This window comes from Dipodomys merriami, unplaced genomic scaffold (assembly GCF_024711535.1).
Source record: "Dipodomys merriami isolate MVZ:Mamm:240054 unplaced genomic scaffold, mDipMer1.0.p SCAF_1314, whole genome shotgun sequence".
In the NCBI taxonomy this organism is placed as follows: Eukaryota; Metazoa; Chordata; class Mammalia; order Rodentia; family Heteromyidae; genus Dipodomys; species Dipodomys merriami.
In genome coordinates, this window is record NW_027202621.1 from 28169 (window position 1) to 49218 (window position 21050).

Below are 21050 nucleotides of genomic sequence, written 5' to 3' on the forward strand. Positions count from 1 at the left end.
AGAAGGTGGATAACATGGCAGGAACTCCCAAATACCTCTCAGTCCTATCTATCAACATTAACGGACTTAACGATCCAATTAAGTGACATAGACTGTCTAGTTGGATTAAAAAACAAGATCCTTCTATCTGCTGCCTTCAGGAGTCACATCTTGCCCATAAAAACAAACACATTTTCAATGTTAAAGGCTGGAGAAAAATCTACCAAGCAAACGGCCCCCATAAACAGGCGGGAGTTGCAATCCTAATATCAGATAAAATAGACTTAAAATTAAAATTTGTGAGAAGAGATAAAGAAGGTTGCCACATACTAATTAAGGGATCTCTCCTTCAGGAGGATATTACAATTTTAAATATCTATATGCCAAACAACGGAGCACCCAAATTTATCCAAGAAACACTACTTTCCCTCAAATCCCACATAGATCCAAAGACATTAATTGTTGGGGATTTTAACACACCACTCTCCTCACTAGATAGATCAACTTGGCAAACACTCAACAGAGAAACCACAGATCTAAACAACTGCATAGATCAACTAGATTTAACAGACATCTAACAAATATTTCACCCAACCGCATCAGAATACACGTTTTTCTCAGCAGCACATGGAACGTTTTCTAAAATAGACCACATTTTAGGCTACAAAGCAAACTTGTCTAAATTCAGAAACATTGAAGTTATTCCTTGCATTCTCTCAGACCACAAGGGAATAAAATTAGAACTCAACACCAAAAGCCACCAAAGAAAGTCCGGTAACACATGGATGTTGAACAACACACTGCTGAATCATGAGTGGGTCATGGAAGAGATTAGAAAGGAAATTCACAGGTTAATGCTATTCAACAAAAATGAGCACACAAATTACCAGCTCTTCTGGGACACAGGAAAGGCAGTACTCAGAGGCAAGTTTATAGCTCTGAGTTCCTACATCAACAAATTGGAGAGATCTGAAACCAACAATTTAATGAGACATCTGAACCTCCTTGAAAAAGAGCAGCAAGATAATCCCCAATCCAGTAGACAGAAAGAAATAATTAAAATTAAATTAGAATTAAATGAATTAGAATCCAAAAAAACTATAGAAAGAATCAACAAAACAAAGAGTTGGTTCTTCAAAAAAATTAACAAAATTGAAGTCTAAACATTTTTTTTGATTAAAAAGCAACTTCAGGAGAAGATATAGATGTATGAATATATGTATATGTATATATGTGTGTATACATGTATATATGTGTATATACACACATGTTTATGTATGTATGCACATATACACACGTTTATGCATGCATGTATATATGTATATAACATATATCCATGTATGTATAACATATATACATGTATATAACACATGCAACATATATGTAGATATACATACATAATATATAACATGTATATACATGCATATGTTGTATATGTATACATGTATATGTATATGTATGTATATATATGGAAGTGGTGCTGTAGCTCAAGTGGTAGAGTGCTATCCTTGAGCTGAAGAGCTGAGGGACAATGCCCAGGCCCAGAGTTCAAGCCCCACGACCGACCAAAAAAAAAAGAAAGAAAGTAAAAATGACTTGTACATTTACAGGACACTCACAGTCTGCAGTTTATGTTTATATATATCGAAATCCCCTTCTGAGAATATAGTGAAAGAACCAAGATATGGGAATTTAGTTTTCTTCTTTCTTCTGTTAGATAATATAGTAGCTTTCAAGTCTCTTACAGTTCAGAATACTCTGAATAAGTGAGAGAACATCTAAAGATAAAAATTACTAGAATGAAAGCAACTGGTTTTTCAATGTGTGTGTGTGTAAGTGTGTGTACTTGTGCACATAGTGGTGTGTATCATGCATTAAGCATGTTAGAAAGTACAGACATAGCTGGTGCTTGGACAGCAAGCCTTCTGACCTCTGAAATAACAGTGTTGCTGTGTTCGTTCACCTGACAAACTTCCTTCTGTTTGGTTTAAGAATAAGCACCTTGCTAGATTCGTTTAGGTCTTTCCATGTCACCTAGCTGTTTAATTTGTATCACTGGCTAAATGTCACGCTGAGCTGCTGAAACCTGCCTGTGTTGCATTACATTCTGTACCCTTTCATTCCATATACCTAGTTTATAAGTGGTTAGTAAATTTCAGGTACTACTGATTCATTCTGTGCAGCCAGAGGTGAAAAGTTTACACTCTGGAATCTTTGTGAAATAGATGGTCATTCAAAAGGCAGTTTTAAATCTTTTATGCAAAGCTAAAAGATTAAGCCATTACTAGAATAGCATAAAATTGATAAAGGACCTCCCCAAACTGTAGTAAATAGCTTTTTCACTGTTTTATGATATAGGCGACTCTGAGTTCCTGTGTGTAGCCTGTGCTGACCTGGTAGATAGGTAAACATTTATTACTGGGTTTTTTTTCAGTTCCAATTAGGATGAAGAGACATTGATCTGTTAAGTTTATCTTAACCTGTCAAGTCTCCAGCTGACAAAGATATATCTGGATGGAAACTCTTTCCTCTGTTTATGTGAAGTTCTCACTTTGCATATTCTATAAACCAATACAGTCAACCCTATGTCACTTAGTTCCTGTTTCTTCTCTTTTTATTTTTATTTTTATTTTATTTTATTTGAGAACATACTGTACAGAGGGGCTACAATTACATGGGCAGGATAATGCATACATTTCTTACCAAGCATTGCAGCCTCCTCCTTTGTTTACCCTTCACCTCCCTTCCCCGCCTCCCCCCTCCCCCCACCCAATTATACCCCCCTCCCCCCACCCAATTATACCCCCCTCCCCCCCACACCGACATTGTAAAGCTGGTTTTGACATGACATTTTGTACTTCTCATTGTTGCAACAGGTCCACCTGAATCCTTAAACGACTTGTTTGTCCCCATCTCCTCCACATGTTATACTGACATCAAATATAGTGAAAGCGGGGGTTACACTGTGGGGGAGGGACATACAAAGCAACAAAGAAATAATCTTATAAATGCGTTAGAAACACATGCATGAAAGAAACGAAAACATTAAAATACATATTTAAGGGTTCATTTTCCTAACATCACATTATCTGACCTTTTCCGCTTGACTCATACCTATACTAGATATTGCAAATAAGGGAAACCATGGGACCTATGCTTCTTTGGGCCTGGCTTACTTCACTTAATATAATTTTTTCCAAACCTTTCAATTTCCTAACAAATGGGGAAATGTCATTCTTTCTGATGGAGGCATAGAATTCCATTGTGTATATATACCACATTTTCTTGATCCATTCATCTACTGAGGGGCATCTGGGTTGGTTCCATAACTTAGCTATGGTAAATAATGCTGCAATAAACATAGTTGTGCTGGTAGCTTTAGTGTGGTCTTGTTTGTAAACATTTGGGTAAATGCCCAAAAGTGGGATTGCTGGATCATAGGGGAGATCTATGTGAAGTCTTTTGAGGAACCTCCATACTGCTTTCCAAAGTGGTTGAACAAGTTTACATTCCCACCAACAATGAAGTAAGGTTCCTTTCTGTCCACATCCCCTCCAGCATCTGTTTTTGTTAGAGTTCTTGATTTTTGCTGTTCTAACTGGAGTGAGGTGATATCTCAATGTTGTTTTGATTTGCATTTCTTTTATGGCTAGGGATGTTGAACATTTCTTCATGTGTCTATTGGCCATCCTTGTTTCTTCTTCAGAGAAGCTTCTCTTTAAGTCTTTCGCCCACTTATTTATTGGGCAGTTGTTTCTTTGAGGATTTGTTGTTGGGTGGTTTAATTTTTTGAGTTCCAAGTATATTTTAGATATGAGACCCTTGTCCGTTGTATGGCTAGTAAAGATCTTCTCCCAAACGGTGGGCTTTCTATTGATCTTGCTAGCTATGTCATTTGCCCTGCAGAAGCTCTGCAACCGTATACAATCCCATTTGTCCAATCTTTCTTTGATTTGTTGTGCTTCCGGGTCTCTATTCAGAAAATTTCGGCCTGAGCCAAGGAGACCTAAGGTTTCTCCTATTCCATCCTGTAATGTTTTCAGAGTGTCTGCTTTGAGTTCAAGGTCTTTGATCCATTTGGAGTTGATTCTGGTGCAGGGTGATATATAAGGATCTAGCTTTAGTTTTCTACATGTAGTTAACCAATTTTGCCAGCACCATTTACTGAAGAGGCTGTCTTTCTTCCATTCTATTGTTTTAGCTTCCTTATCGAAGATTAGATGGCTATAGGTCTGTAGGTTCATTTCTGGGTTTTCAATTCTATTCCATTGGTCCTGAGGTCTGTTCTTATGCCAATACCAAGCTGTTTTGATTACTATGGCTTTATAGTAGAGTTTGAAATTTGGTATTGATATTCCTCCAGCAGTGTTCTTTCCGTTGAGGAGCGTTTTTGCTATTCGGGGTCTTTTATTGTTCCATATGAATTTTTGGATTGCCTCCTCTATTTCCTTGAAGAATGAGGGTGTAATTTTGATAGGTATCGCATTGAATTTGTAGATAGCCTTGGGAAGTATTGCCATTTTCACGATGTTAATCTTGCCAATCCAGGAGCATGGGAGGTTTTGCCATTTTTTAAGTTCTGTGTTGATTTCCTTTTTCAAGATTTTAAAGTTTTCATCATAGAGGTCCTTCACTTCTTTGGTTAAGTTAATTCCTAGGTATTTTATTTTTTGTGGGGCTATTACAAATGGAGTTGCTTTCCTAATTTCAGCCACACTTTTCTCATTGTTGGCATATAGAAAAGCCATTGATTTTGGGGGGTTAATTTTATAACCTGCTACTTTGCCAAAGTTTTGAATCAGCTTGAGTAATTTGGGAGTGGAGTCTATGGGATTCTTTAAATACAAGATCATGTCATATGCAAAGAGGGAGAGTTTTATTTCTTCTTTCCCTATTTGGATCCCCTTTATGTCTGCATCTTGTCTTATTGCTGTAGCTAGGCATTCTAATACTAGATTGAAGAGAAGTGGAGAGAGTGGGCATCCTTGTCTTGTTCCTGAGTTAAGAGGAAATGGCTTTAGTTTTTCACCATTGAGTATAATGCTGGCTGTAGGTTTGTCATATACAGCCTTTATTGTATTGAGGAATGTTCCATGGATTCCTAATTTTTCCAGAACCTTCATCATAAAGGGGTGTTGGATCTTGTCAAATGCTTTTTCTGCATCTATTGAGATAACCATGTGGTTCTTATTCTTGCTCCTGTTGATGTGATGAATAATATTAATTGATTTGCATATATTGAACCAGCTTTGCATCCCTGAAATGAATCCTGTTTGATCATGGTGTATGATTTTTTGGATGAATTGTTGAAGTCGATTGGCCAAAATTTTGTTGAGAAGTTTTGCATCAATGTTCATCAAAGAAATGGATCTATAGTTCTCTTTCTTTGATGAGTCCCTGCCTGGTTTTGGGATGAGGGTTATGATGGCTTCATAGAATGTGTTCGGTAGTGAGCTTTCTCTTTCAATTTCATTGAAGAGTTGGAGGAGTATTGGTGTGAGCTCTGCTTTGAAGGCCTTGTAAAATTCCGCTGTAAAACCATCTGGTCCTGGACTTTTCTTAGCTGGGAGGTCTCTTATTGCTGTTTCTATTTCAATGCTTGATATGGGCCTGTTAAGCTGGTTTAACTCATCTTGGTTTAGTTTTGGCATGTCAATATTTGCTAGGAAAAGGTCCATTTCTGTCAAGTTCTCAAACTTATTAGCATAAAGTTTTGAGAAGTATTCCCTTATAATGTTCTGAATCTTGGTTGTTTCCGTGGTGATGTTTCCATTCTCATCTCTGAGTTTATTAATTTGGGTGTGTTCTCTCCTTTTTCTGATAAGGTTTGCTAAGGGTCTATCAATTTTGTTAAGTTTTTCGAAGAACCAACTCTTTGTTTTGTTGATTCTTTCTATAGTTTTTTTGGATTCTAATTCATTTAATTCTGATTTAATTTTGATTATTTCTTTCCGTCTACTGGATTGGGGTTTATCTTGCTGCTCTTTTTCAAGGAGGTTTAGATGTGTCATTAAATTGTTAGTTTCCGATCTCTCCAATTTGTTGATGTAGGAGCTCAGAGCTATAAACTTGCCTCTGAGTACTGCCTTTGCTGTGTCCCAGAGGAGCTGGTAATTTGTGTGTTCATTTTTGTTGAATAGCATGAACATTTGAATTTCCTTTCTAATCTCTTCCATGACCCACTCATGATTCAGCTGTGTGTTGATCAGCCTCCATGTGATACCGGACTTTCTTTGGTGGCTTTTGGTGTTGAGTTCTAATTTTATTCCCTTGTGGTCAGAGAGAATGCAAGGTATAACTTCAATGTTTCTGAATTTAGACAAGTTTGCTTTGTGGCCTAAAATGTGATCTATTTTAGAAAACGTTCCATGTGCTGCTGAGAAGAACGTGTATTCTGATGCTGCTGGGTGAAATGTTCGGTAAATGTCTGTTAAGTCTAGTTGATCTATGCAGCTGTTTAGATCTGCGGTTTCTCTGTTGAGTTTTTGCCGAGTTGATCTATCTAGTGGGGAGAGTGGTGTGTTAAAATCCCCAACAATTAATGTCTTTGGATCTATATTGGATTTGAGGGAAAGTAGTGTTTCTTTGATAAATTTGGGTGCTCCATTGTTTGGCGAATAGATATTTAGAATTGTAATATCCTCCTGAAGGAGAGATCCTTTAATTAGTATGTAGCGACCTTCTTTATCTCTTCTCACGAATTTTAATTTGAAGTCTATTTTATCTGATATTAGGATTGCAACTCCCGCCTGTTTATGAGGGCCGTTTGCTTGGTAGATTTTGTTCCAGCCTTTAACCTTGAAAATGTGTTTGTTTTTACGGGCAAGATGTGACTCCTGCAGGCAGCAGATAGAAGGGTCTTGTTTTTTAATCCAACTAGACAGTCTATGTCGCTTAATTGGAGAGTTCAGTCCGTTAACGTGAAGAGATAGGACTGAGAGGTATTTGGGAGTTCCTGCCATGTTATCCACCTTCTTGGGGGCTGTGAAATCTGGGTTCTTCCTAAGGTTCTTGGATTCTCAGTTTGGGTGCAGTTTCTTGGCCTTTGTTGCGTTCTTGTTGGTTTTCTATGTGTAGGACATCTTTAAGAATCTTTTGCAGGGCTGGTTTGGTGGAGATGTATTGTTTCAATTTTTCTTTGCTATGGAAGGTTTTTATTTGGCCTTCAGTTATGAAGGAGAGTTTAGCTGGGTACAGTATTCTTGGTTGATAGTTGTTTGTTTTTAGGGCATGGCATACGTCATTCCAGGCTCTTCTTGCTTTGATTGTCTCTGCTGAGAAATCTGAGGTAATTCTAATTCGTTTCCCTTTATAGGTGATTAACCTTTTCTCCTTGACAGCTTTAAGGATCTTTTCCTTGGTCTGGGTTGATCCTGTGTGGATTATAATGTGACGGTGGGATGTCCTATTCTGGTCTGGTCTATTTGGGGTTCTAAAAGCTTCTTGTATCTGAATAGGCCTCTCTTTTTGTATGTTTGGGAAGTTCTCTGCTAGGATCCTGTTAAACAAATTTCCTAGACCATTAACTTCTGTTTCTAGGTGCTCCTCTACACCCATTATCCTTAGATTGGGCCTCCTGATGGTGTCTTCCAGGTGTTGGATAGACCTATCATATTTCTTGGACTTGTCTTGGATGGTTGTATGTTCTTTCTCTATAATATCTAGGCTGTCTTCAATCCCTGAGATTCGATCTTGTGCATGGTCTAACCTGTTGTCAAGACTCTCTACTTTGTTTTTTATCTCTTTTCCTTCTAATTGGTCAGCTTTGATGGCTTCAAGTTCTTTGTTGAAGCTCTGTTTTAGGTCTTGTATGAATTTCTTTACTTCCTTAATTTGGTGTTCAGTGTTTGTTCTCAAATCACTTAGTTGATTGGTTATGGTTTCTTTGGACTCCCATTCCTTCTGTTGGGTTCCATTCAGCATTCCCTTTGTGGTCTCCCTGACTTCCTTCAGCTCTTTGTTAATGGATTCCATGAATGTCTTTAGTGATCTTTGTGTATTCTCTACCTGGTCTCTTAATTCGTGAATTACTCTTTGATTAGTTTCCTCCCTTCTGTGGGATTCCTGCAGTTCTCTTTGAGTGTTCTCTGCCTGCTCACGCCATTCCTCCCTTTCTCTTTGAGTATTCTCAAGTTGTTCACGCAAATCAAGCTTCCTCACGCTTATGATATTCCTGTATAATCTTCTGGGATGCCTCCTCTCTCTCCCTATCACGCTCATACAGAGTCCTTTGTACATTGTCAAACTTCTCATTTATCATGTTTGCTCTTAGTGTTTGTAGAGCTATTTGGGAACTCTCCTCTGGATTATTCTTTATCTGTTCTAATCCCTGATTATCAAGGTTGGGAATTGAGATACCCGAATTTGCCATTTTTCTTGTGTTTTTCCGGCTTACTCGGCCCATTTGAGATAAAGATTGCACCAGTTTTGTGCTAGAACACTATCTTAAGGCAACCATCAACCAAAGTTTGCATTTGTACAGTCAATAGTCTACAGATACAATCTAGTTCAACAGATACATCTATTCAACATCAAACGACTATATGTTAAAGGACTTCGAACCGCAGAAAAGAATTTGGAAAACCAGAAATTATTAGGATTAGGGAGAGATGTGGGTAAAAAATAGGAATAGATTGGTGTGGGGAGGCACAGGGAGAGTTAACTATGTCCTAATCACAGTGCAGGAAATGAGTTGGGTAGGATGCAAGTAGAGAGAGAGAGAAAAAGAAGAGACGGAAAGGGGAATAAAGAGAGACTAGAAAAAGAATAGAAATGTAAAAATTAATGTTATTATAGAGGTTAAAAGACCGTCTATTTAGAGAGGAATGTGAATATGTTCAGAGAAGGGGAGGGACATAGAGGAGTTGTGAAAAGCTTTAAGGATGGGAACGGGAGAAGAATATATCAGAAGTTCAGTAGAGCTAGATAAAAAACAAAAAGATAATTAAGAAAGAAAGAAAAAGAGAAAGAAGACAAGAAAAGAAAGGAAAACTCTTATTCACGTATTCCTAAAATAAAAATTATAAGATGAGAAAAAAAAAAAGGTTACTGGAAAACAATTATTTTTTCAGAAGAGGCAAAGATTAAAGATTAATAAAAGTTTTAGAAGGGAAAAAAATTTATATATATATATATATATATATATATATGGTAACAAAAAACAAAAAACAAGCAAAAAAAAAAAGAAAAGAAGAAGAAGAAGAAAAAAAGAAAAAAGAAAGAAAAAGAAAAAAAAAAGAAAAAGAAAAAGAAAAAAAAGTCTTTTGATTTTTTTTTTTGGGGGGGGAGGAGTGGGAAGAATCCTGTATCTCCCTTTTGTCTGCAACCAGTCTCTTGTTGGAGTCTCTGGTCAGCTTGAGGTCCTGTGGCTTGATTGGTTTCTTAAGTCGGTTGGTTGGAAGAGGCAGAAAAATGCTCTGCTTTACCCAAGATTTTGAGATCCCCCTCCCAGGTTAGTTTTCTGGGAGGGTGGTCTGCTTTGAGAGTCACAAAAGAGGGGGATGTGGTGATGAGGCTAGGTTCTGGGTAGAGTTGAGGCCTTTCAATATACAGTAGCTTTTCCCTGGGGCTATTTTGTGATAAAGCTCACAGCGCCCAGCCTGGAGCCATTCTCAGGGTTTCTGTTTTTCAATTGATTGTCGAGGCTGCTAGAGGGAGGGGCAGCCTCTGGCTCTGGTTACCCAGTGAAGCAAGGCACTCCGATGGCTGGAGCCTGAGCTGGGTGACTTTTCCCTGGATGGAGCTGAGTCTGGCAGGTCACTTCGCCGTTAAGTTCTTGTGACCTGCTAAATGACTCATTTTATTCCAAGGCCTGAGGTGGAGCTAGCAGCTCCTCCGAACTTTGTCGGTATCCAAGATGCAGATCACCGGTGCTGGGGGGGGAGGGGTGGCCTTCCCTCCTCTGCTCCCTGAGGAGTGAGGATGTCGGGCTTGTACTCACGCCGAGTCTTGGATCCTGGGTCGTCTCTGGTCTGCAAACAGCAGGATGAAGATGTTCGCTCCTTGTCGGTTCTTGTTGGTGTTGAGTAGAATCTGCTCGTCCGCTGATCTGCTCGTCCGCTGCGTCTGGCTCCTTCGTCCCCGACTCTCTGTGTCTCAGGTATGTCTCCGCGGCGGTGGTCGCCGCCGCCGCGGCGCCGCCGCCGGAGCGGCAGCTGCTGCGTTTCCTTGGTGCCGCGGCCCCGCCGCCGGAGCGGCAGCTGCTGCGTTTCCTTGGTTTCCCCTCTCTTGTCTAACTCTCTGTCCTGTGATGACACACTTGGTGTGATTCTCTGGCTTAGGACTGTTCACTGGAACTCTAAAACTCCTTTCTATGCGAGAGCTTGTTCAGATTCCAGCTTCTCCTCCGCCATCTTCCCTTAACATCTCTCTTTAAATCTTTAGCCCACTTATTTATTGGACAGTTGTTTCTTTGAAGATTTTTTGTTGGGGGACAATCCCCCTTTTTAAAATCTTTTACTTGAAAAAATCTGTGAAATGTTGGTAGAATTTGCAACATTCTAATATAGGCTGATAATAGTTTTGATTATAAACAAAATGGGGTGATTATAATTTTGTACTATATTGTAATATGCTGTATATAATATGGTTATGTCAGTGTGTTTTACAAAGCCAAAATTAAGGTATTAACAGAAGTAGTGAAGTAGTATAATGAACCACATCTCTCAGCTAACATGAAGACTTAACTATCTTTTAGGACTTAACTCTTGGTTAACCTTCCTCTCTACCCTATCACTTCCCTTCACCTGGCTTCTGCCATGTAACAAATTACCCAAATCCTAGCAGTTTAAAACAACTATTTGCTCATAATTTTATGAATCAGAAATTCAAGACAGGTATTATTTAATACTTTAGTGAGTTTCTAGACAATGGCTATCAGATATTTTCTGGGCTACATCATCTGAAAGCTTTGTCAGCATAGATGTACATAATGGAGCGTTTGAGGTTCTGGATCACTAATGCTGGCTGATACACACTGTGATGACTGAAAGCCCTATGTGTAATCATCTAAAGACTTATTTACTCACTGTGTAGTATCTGTGCTGAACTAGACAGAGATCATTCTTTTATCTAAACTATTACCATAGGGGCCCTCCAGCTGAGGTGGGGAACAACTAATGCCTTTTGTTTGCTGTTCATTTTAGTACAAGGTCTCAATTATTTCTAGTTTCTCAGCTTTTTGTGCACCTGGGACTATAGGAACACCCCTACCATGTTAGGCTCAATCCAGTTTTTTGGTGTGTGTGTGTGTGTGTGTTTATGTGTTTGTGTGTGTGTGTGTGTGTGTGTGTGTGTGTGTGTGTGTGTGTGTGTGTGTGTGTGTGTGTGTGTGTGTGTGTGGGTATGTTGGTCTTAGAGATTAATCTCAGACCTTGGGCACTGTCCCTCAACTATTTTGGTCAGGACTAGTGCTCTACCACTTGAATCACAGCTCTACATCCAGCCATTTGGTGGTTAATTGGAGATCAGGTTCTTACAGACTGGGCTGGTTTAGAATGTTGATCCTTAGATTTCAGTCTCCTAAGTAGCTAAGATTACAAGTTTGAGCTACTGGTGCCTGGTTCCCTTTGGCATGTTTGTGTGGGGCATTAGTGGAAGGGGGTGTAGAGTGGGGTGAGGCAGGGGAGTAGGAGGGCAAGGATGGTAAGGGGAAACAAAGGAGGAGGCAACAATGCTTGATAAGAAACATACTCATTACCTTTACCTTGCTCATGTAATTGTAACCCCTCTGTACAGTATTTTCACAAAAAAAAACTTATTAATAGCCGGGTGCTGGTGGCTCAGACCTGTAATCCTAGCTACTCAGGAGGCTGAGATCTGAGGATCGCGGTTCAAAGCCAGCCCGGGCAAGAGGGACCGTGAGACTCCTATCTCCAATAAACCACCAGAAAACCAGAAGTGGCTCTGTAGCTCAAGTGGTAGAGTGCTCGCCTTGAGCTGAAGAGCTGAGGGACAGCGCCCAGGCCCAGAGTTCAAGCCCCACGACTGACAAAAAAAAATTAATAAAAGAATTCTTTTTAATCATTCTATAATATGATCTTATGTTCATTGTAGCCAATCCCCATTTGCACATAGGCAAATAGACAGCTGTCTATTGGTTCCTCCATAGTACAGCATTTATACAGGGTTGTACTTCATGGCTGTAAGCACATTCCACTGATGAGAAACCAGTCTTCACCTTATTTCTTTTTTTTTTAATTTAATTTAATTTTATTTGTGAACATACTATACAGAGGGGTTACAATTACATGGGCAGGATAATGCGCACATTTCTTACCAAGCATTGCAGCCTCCTCCTTTGTTTACCCTTCACATCCCTTCCCAGCCTCCCCCTCCCCCCATTCCCAATTCTTCCCCTCCCCTCCCCCCACCCCTGCACCGACATTGTAAAGCTCATTTTCGACATGACAATTTGTACTTCTCATTGTTGCAACAGGTCCACCTGTATCCTTAAACGACTTGTTTTTCCCCATCTCCTTCACAAGTTATACTGACATCAAATATAGTGAAAGCAGGGGTTATACTGTGGGGGAGGGACATACAAAGCAACAAGGAAATAATATTATAAATGCGTTAGAAACACATGCATGAAAGAAAAAAAACATTAAAATACATATCTAAGGGTTCATTTTCCTAACATCACTTTATCTGATCTTTTCTGCTTGACTCATATATATATTATATATTGCAAATAAGGGAAACCATGGGACTTCACATTATTTCTTAACACACTTTTCCTCTGACCTATTTTGTCCTCTCTCCTTAAAGGAAACTGGCAGTCCTTTTTCTGGCAAAAGTCGTGCCCTTGCTCCTGACTCATGGCTTCTCTATCGACTGGGGAATAGGCAAAACTGAGTTCACCTTAGAGAAGCCTGGATAGTGAAGCACAACAAGGAAAGGATTTCTTACTTATGTTTTGTGTTGGATTTTGTGTAGCTGTCCTCCAGCTATGCAAGTATCATGAGAAAAGGTATTTCTTTTTTTGTTACTGAAGTTTTATTATGTTTTGAATATAATTGCTGTAAAAGATGCAGGAGGCATGGTCCTTCCTCCTTCAAATACTGCCTGCTCAGCCTCCACACATTCCCTGGCTGTAGAGTTGTTCAGTGTTGAGGATAACTGAAAAAGATATTTCTGATCTGAAGGTATTACATTGGACTACTGACGTTTCTTTTTTATTTGTTGTTGGTTGTGGGGCCTGAACTCTGGGCCTGGGTGTTGTCCTTCAGCTCTTCAGCTTGAGTGGCTTGAGCCACAGCACCACTTCCAGCTTTTTTCTGCTTATGTGGTGCTGATGAGATGAAACCAGGGACTCATGCATGCAAGGCAAACACTCTACCACTGAGTCAACTTCCCAGACCTATTCAAGGTACTTGATAACACTACTGGAAAACTATAGAAGGTATCTGTGAACATTCTATTCCTTTGTGAATCACACCTAACCCATTAGGTTTTCTGTAATTAGTCATAGCATTCTTCAGAGCAAGAAGGAAGATGTGATACTTAACTGTGCCTACCCATAAGAGGTTGCTATTGGGAAGTTTCTTGGGTCTCCTGTTTGGTCTTCTGGGAACACTTTTTCACCAACTTGTTCTTAGACTGTGGATCTGAATAGGTGAGTACCTTCTTTTCCTTCCTTGCTGTGTAACAATGTCAGTCATGTGGGTTGTGTGATATTTTTTTGTGCCTCTTATTTCTTTCTTTCTTTAGTACCATTATTGGGGCTTGAACTAAGGATTGGAAAAGTGTCCCTGAGGTTGTTTGTGTGTGTGTGTGTGTGTGTGTGTGTGTGTGTGTGTGTGATGTCTAGTTCTCTACCACATGAGGCTTTGAGTAGCTAGGACCATAGGCATGAGCTACCAGCATAGTGTCTCTTTTCCATACAAAACTTTACAGCTCACAAGACTAGAAATAACCTTTGTCTTGGTCATCATTGTTTCTTTAGCCCTTAGCAGAGGCTATGTATATAAAACTGCCTAAAATAATTTGTTAATTGAATTGTGAATGAATAGCTCTCATTTAGTGGTAGCTTATTTGTTTTATTATTTTAACACTGGAATATTTTTCACTATATCAATACTCAGTATAGAATAGTTAAAGAGTGTGTCAGGATATGAGTATAGCAAAGGAACTTCCAAGTTGAATAATTCTAAAGTAATCTGGATTTGAGGTGATTACACAAAGAATAATACAGTATCCCTAATGGTATAGAAGGGCCAGAAAACAGCAAAACAAAAATTTCATGCCTTCTACAATATGCACCAGTCATGTTTTAAGAACTTCTGATGAAGAATAACCAATGTTTGATTTAAAGGCAATTGATTGATTTTTTATTAATAAGTTTTGTTTTTACTGTGAAAATACCATACCAGAGGGGTTACAATTACATGAGCATGGTAATGAGTACATTTCTTATCAAGCATTTACCTCAAGATAAGGACTTAAATTGTTTTTCTTTCTTGCTATTGTTTCTAACATATTTATAAGATGATTGATTTCTAGTTTAGTCTGCCAGTTATAATTTTTTAAAAGCTCCAGAAGCCATTTCAGTTATATATTAATTTCCTTCAAGAATTTTCTACTTTACCTCATTGTTTTTCATATCCAGCTTGGCTTTATAATTAAACTTTATTTTGGGGCCTATTGGCTTTATGCCTAATAAACTTGAAGCACTTTTTATATATCTATGTGAACTTCAACATAGATTTCCTTTTTTCCCCCTCACAGAACTCTGGTGCCTAGACAAATCATGCTAAACAACTTGAAATACATTTTTATCATCTAATCTTTTCTTTTTACTGTGAAAATACTGTACAGAGGGGATACAATTACATGGGCAAGACAATGAGTACATTTCTTATCAAGTATTGTAGCCTCCTCCTTTGTTTCCCCTTCCCATCCCTTCCCATCCTCCCCCCATCCCCCACCCAATGCTCCCTGCTACCCCCCTGCACCAAAGTTGTAAAGTTCCTTTTCGACATAATTACTTGTACATCTCACTGTTGCAATGGGTCCACCTGTATCCCTATTTAAATGATTTGTTTTTATCCTTTCCCTCCACAAATTATACCGACATCAAATACAGTGAAAGCAGGGGTTATACTATGGGGGAGGGGGACATACAAAGCAACAAAGAAATAATCTTATAAATGTGTTAGAAACAATCGCATGAAAGAAAAAAAACATTTGAATACATATCTTAGGGTTCATTTCCCTAACATCACCTTAATCGACCTTTTCTGCGTGACTCAGACATATACTAGGTATTGCAAATAAGGGATACCATGGGACCTATGTTTCTTTGGGCCTGGCTTACTTCACATAATATAATTTTTTTCCAAGTTTTTCCATTTCCTAACAAATGGGGCAATGTTGTTCTTTCTGCTGGAGGCATAGAATTCCATTGTGTATATATACCACATTTTCTTGATCCATTCATCTACTGTGGTGCATCTGGGTTGGTTCCATATCTTAGCTATAGTAAATAATGCTGCAATAAACATAGTTGTGCTGGTAGCTTTAGTGTGGTCTTGTTTGTAAACATTTGGTTAAATGCCCAAAAGTGAGATTGCTGGGTCATAGGGGAGCTCTATGTGGAGTCTTTTGAGGAACCTCCATACTACTTGCCAAAGTGGTTGAACAAGTTTACAATCCCACCAACAATGCAGTAACGTAATCTTTTCAACATCATAACAATCCTGGTGATTTTTCCAAGTTCTTAGACAGTAACCTACAATTTGACTCTTATTGGCTTTCAATCTATTAGTTTGATTTGTGGATTATAGAGTCATACTTGATATATGTTAAAATCTCAGTTTGTAGAGCTTTCTGTCCAACTAAAATGACTAGAGTTATTTAAGAATCATTCTAGAAAACCAAGTACAGGGATTATGTAATGGAACAACATCCTAAAACATTTTTAACAATGGAAATATGATTTAACTGCATCAAAAATTATTTAACATTATAGAAAAAAACAGAAGTAAGCAAAAGAGTAACTCCTAAATCAGTTATTCTTATTTTAAAGGGGATTAAATTGAGGTTGGAAGCTTGGATTAGTTGGTAGAGCCAATGAGCGAAAGCAGAATATACTGATTTAGAGTTCCAGTCTTGGACATAAAATTAAAAGAAATCAAAGGGATTTGACAACTTAGACAAATTCACCATATAAACAATGAAAAATCACTAGATTTTTTTTAGTGTATCAATTTAGAACCAATTTATAAAGACTGGGTATTGTGTGACAAATTTGTTTGATTTGCTTAACATAGAACAACAATGGATTTTTAACTTTCAATAGATATGTTTTTCTATGCGTTCAACATGATGTATATATTTAAAAGGGCTGTTTACCAGGTCTTTTTACAAAGACTGTCAGGATGAAGTGAGTGTAGTCATTCAAGAAACAAAAGCAAACATGGCCCATTTTCCAATGGTTTTAGAAAAAAAATACAAAGCTCATAACAAAGTTATGCACAACTCCTACATTGGAGAAGAATCAAGATAATTCATAAATATTTATGCTCTACATAATTCAGACTGAAATATTTAATACTACCCAGAAATATTTGTAGTTTAAATTAAAAGTCTGATTTCCCTTTTTCTTTTACTTTGCTCTAAGAATGAACTGAGTAATAAATACATGGAAGTTTTTGGAAAAAAATAGATATAAGTATGTATTTTTATGGGTCTGACTTTTCCATATGCAGTGCAAGAATCCTAAGACCCACCAGCTTAGGAGAAATGGGATCTGTAAGGATCCCATCCAGACAAGTCAGTTGATCTTCTTTCTCCTCTATAGAAGGTTCTGTATACGAACTTCTGAGAGAGTACATAGACTGAGAAGATCTTTCGTTACAAAATATAAGGCAATGTAGTCAGAAAAAACAACTTTTTCCTTCTATTTCATTCCTTTATCATTTCTACCCCAGATGGCTCCCTCATCTATTTATGAACTTGCTACTGAGATAATAAATAAGAATACAAAAGTGGAGCATGTGTTTATTTGAATTTCTTTTCTGTATTTTTAAAAATATTTTTGCTCTCTGAAAGCTTATCTGGATTAGATGTATATAATGGTGCAGTTTTATTACTGGTCATGCATTTTAGGTGCTACATGCTGTGATAATTCAGGCCAAATCTTCACAGATCGAAAGGCTTCATTACTCTCATGTGTGGTCCCTGGACTGGAACAATTAAAGACAAGGACTGGTACCTGTACTGCCTCCATGAAGCCTCTTTACCCTGCCAGTTGGGGAGCTACTAATGCTTTTTTGTTTGCTGTTTGTCTGGCTTATGTTATATTTGGCTAGGCTTATGTTCCTGGGCTCAAGTAATTCTTTCTGCCTCTAATTTTTTAATAGCCTAGATTACAGACATACCCTACCATGCCATACCCCATGCAATTATGATGCATCCCATCTTGGGGTCAATGTGGCAAACCCCATTCTGATACTTGGCCCCAAGAGAGACTACTTACTGGTTCTATATATGCATATAGCTTTTCTGTACACATTACAAAAAAGATATGATGTATGATAGCATTTGTAACATTTCTTGTCATGTTTTGGAGTTCCTGCAGTGCAGCATGTATCAGTGGCTTGTCCCATGATGCTGCTGAGCTTGTGCCACTGATGAGAAGCCACACTCTTCTAAGTCTTACTAAAATACATTTTTCACCCTAAAGTGAATGGGCAATTTCTTTTTGGCAAAATTCCTGCTGATTCTCCGGTTTCATGGCTCTTCCACCCACTTGTCCAAAACTGAACCTACTCTAGAGAGGCTAGACCTTTGAAAACTATGGGGAGAAGCTTCCTTGCTAACAGCAAGTGCAGATAAATGTCTTCTAGCTTACTGAATATTGTCTTATCTCATTATGTCTATAGACCTCCAGCTGCTCCAGGACAGTATAAAAAAGACATCCCTCACCTGAGGTTATAACATGGGATACTCAGGGTTCTTGATCACTACTAGGAAACAAGGCTCTCTGAGACCAATCCATTCCTTTGTGACTCACCTAACTCCTCAGAGATAAAGGGTTTAGACCAAAAGCATCTTTAGAGGAAACAGGAAAGTGCTGATATTCAACTCTACCTATCTAAAGGAAGTTGTTATTCACAGGCTTCCTGGGTTCCTGTAAACTTTCCTTGTCTGTTGGGAAAACTTTTTGTATCAGCTTGCCCTTCAATTGTGGACTTGAATAGGTGAGTACAATTGCTTTGCACCTTGTGGAATTAATGCTATTCTTTACTTGTTTTGTGTGGTAATTGTCTAATGACCCTTTTCTGTAGAAGACTTACAGTTTATAAGACTAGATATAATGTTTTTGCTCAACACTATATCTCTAGCTCTCAGCTCGGCCCAATAGTTCATTCTTGCAATCCTAGCCACTCTGGAGTCTGAGATCCGAGAATTACAATTTAAAGCCAGACTGAGCAGGAAAGCCTGTGAGACCCTTATATCTAATTAACTTATGTAAAAGTCAGAAGTGGCTCAAGTAGTAGAGCTTTAGCTTTAAGCAAAATAGCTCAGGGACAGCACCCAGGCCTGGAATTCAAGCTCCAGTACAGCAGATATACCCATGTCCCCCAACACACAAAACTGTTCAAAATATATTTGTTAAATGATTAATGAATGAATAGCATTGTATGAGTGATAATTGTTTTCTGTTCTTTATTTTGAAAGTGGCATATCATAACTTATATTGATATTCAGTAAAATAATTGAATAATCATTCAGAATAAGAGTAGCAAAATAACTTCCATGATTAGTGATTTCTGAATGTAGCTGTAGGTTGAGGTGATAACACATCTCAAAATGTCCAAAATGGAATTAGGTGAACCAGATGAAGGGAAAGCAAGGCAGCCATTTCTGTCTGTCCTGTCTACCAGTCATTAAAAAAAAAAAAAAAACTTCAAAAGCAAGGCAGCCATTTCTGTCTGTCCTGTCTACCAGTCATTAAAAAAAAACTTCATGAAAAATAATAACCAATTATCATATACCTTTGATGCCTTATTTTTTTATACAGATTGTTTTGAGGTTTGGAGAACTGGGAAGGCATATATTTGACTTAACAGAAAGAAGAAAAGGAAATCTAAGATCACACATCTCTGATTATTCATCTGTAAGATGTACTATTGAATTACATTGTACTGAGAAATCATTCAGGTGAGCAAGAAAACTAGCTAAGTTAGTTCTTAATACTTATGTCTGGGAAGAAAGATGAGACAGATGAGGGAACCATATATGGCCTAAAATTGGTCTCACCTCAGGGGATACATGATACCCCACAGAGAAGATTAGAAAAAAGATAAGAGCAATAGTACCAGAAGATTATGGTTAACAGATCCTAATAAGGTAAGTGAAGTAGTACATAAAGCACCAAGAGAATAGATTTCTAAGATATTGTTTAAAAGCCTGTCCAAATTCTTGAGGACAGAAGAATGGGCAAATTTATAAAGTATTTTGAAGGCATAGTGCTGTAAATTAATATAAAAGTAGGCAATATAAACAGAGTTCTGAATGATTTGCTTGAAATTTGGATCTCTGAAACCTTGGATCTCAAAATCCTTGGGGGTAGGATACACAATTATACCTAGAAAAAGACAATAGATTTCCAAGGAAAATCCTCAAGGAATGGCCAAGAAAAGCCTCAATACTAATAATGTTATTATAATATGATTATATTATATTGTAATATTAATATTAAGTTCTGATATTAATAAAAAATTCTTCTTAAGAGAAAAATGTAAATATAAGCCACGGATTACTGAGGATCTCAACTAACCACCCAATGAGTTTTCATCATTGTGGGAATTCATGGCAGTTAGACGGGAAATAAAACACCCTTGGCTCTGACAACCAAAAAATTTGGAGGTACCATAAAATGACCATGTAATGAGGAACCCTAAGAAATTAGCCATACTTGCAATGATATATGGTCAGACAAATGCATATGTAGCTATACTTGAAGACAGTAAAAAAAACTTTACAAGTAAGTACACAAGAGAGATTAAAAAACTTTACTAATAAGTACATCAGAAATCTCAGTCATTAATGTACACCAGAAGTATGTCATTAATACATTAGCTGCTTGCTATATGATGCATGATACATCACAGATCTTTAAATATTTATTGTAACTATTTTGACAGCACAAGATAACATTCTGGACAAAGTTAATTCCATTTCAGAGCCCCATACTCTTCACAGTTACCTCTTCAACTCAAGAGAGAAAACACATCAAACTAAAACCTAGGTAAGTTAAACCTATAGATACGTAGACATGAAGTTAATTGCAGGAAAAATAGAGATAATTTTGAAAGAAATTATCCTCAGGGTAACCAACATACAAACATTTAACATGATGGAAACAGGAACAATTGCTTTTTCCAATCCTGGGTATGGCTCAGCACTTTTGTTCCTTATGAGAAATCTATGAATCCTCCTGCTTATAGTGTCAGCAGAAATAACAGAATAAGGTCATGCTTTTCTACCAGTTTCACAGTGAATAATATGATGCTTTACTTCTGCTTTCTCTTCCTTTTTATCCTTCTGCACACCCATTACACCCTTTCTGCCTACATCTTCCTCCTCCACCTTCTCTTGGGCTACTGAGGATCAAACTCAGGACCTCTCACTTGTGCTAGGCAAATGTTCTACTATCCAGATGTTCTTTTGAAATCATGCATTTGACTTATTCTTATAACTGCTGATAACAAAAAATCAACTCTAGAAGAAAGACAATAAACTTCAAATCTCATGATGAAGTAGCCAATTGAAGAAATTAGCATTTAAAGGAAAGCTTTACTTTTCAGATAAATATTCTATTTGTATAAGAACATAAGTTCTTTTAAGAGTCAGACTTCTTTTGATGATCATCAAAATTAGAGATGTAAGATAAACATTGCTAAAACTTACTAGTAATAAGTTTTTATTATTGTGAAAATACCATACAGAGGGGTTACAATTACATGAGCAAGGTAATGAGTACAATTCTTTTTTTTGGGTGGGTGGTCCGGTCATGGGGCCTGAACTCTGGGCCTGGCACTGTCCCTCAGCTCTTCAGCTCA

The 21050-nt window shown here is 37.8% G+C and overlaps 1 long non-coding RNA gene across 15 annotated transcripts in view; it reads left to right on the forward strand.

Annotated features, from left to right (window-relative positions):
- LOC138825015 (uncharacterized) overlaps window positions 1-21050 on the forward strand; it is a 44416-nt gene that overhangs the window by 3096 nt on the left and 20270 nt on the right. For 8 of the 15 annotated variants that reach the window (XR_011371281.1, XR_011371285.1, XR_011371279.1 and 5 more), the window contains 6 exons: window positions 12748-12949; window positions 13209-13348; window positions 13445-13594; window positions 18100-18182; window positions 19007-19146; window positions 20133-20236. This is a non-coding gene — a long non-coding RNA (uncharacterized lncRNA). Of the gene's footprint in view, window positions 1-10046; window positions 10079-12747; window positions 12950-13208; window positions 13349-13444; window positions 13595-18099; window positions 18183-19006; window positions 19147-20132; window positions 20237-21050 lie in introns of those variants that run through there. The other 7 variants (XR_011371288.1, XR_011371286.1, XR_011371280.1 and 4 more) reach the window with 7 other exon arrangements.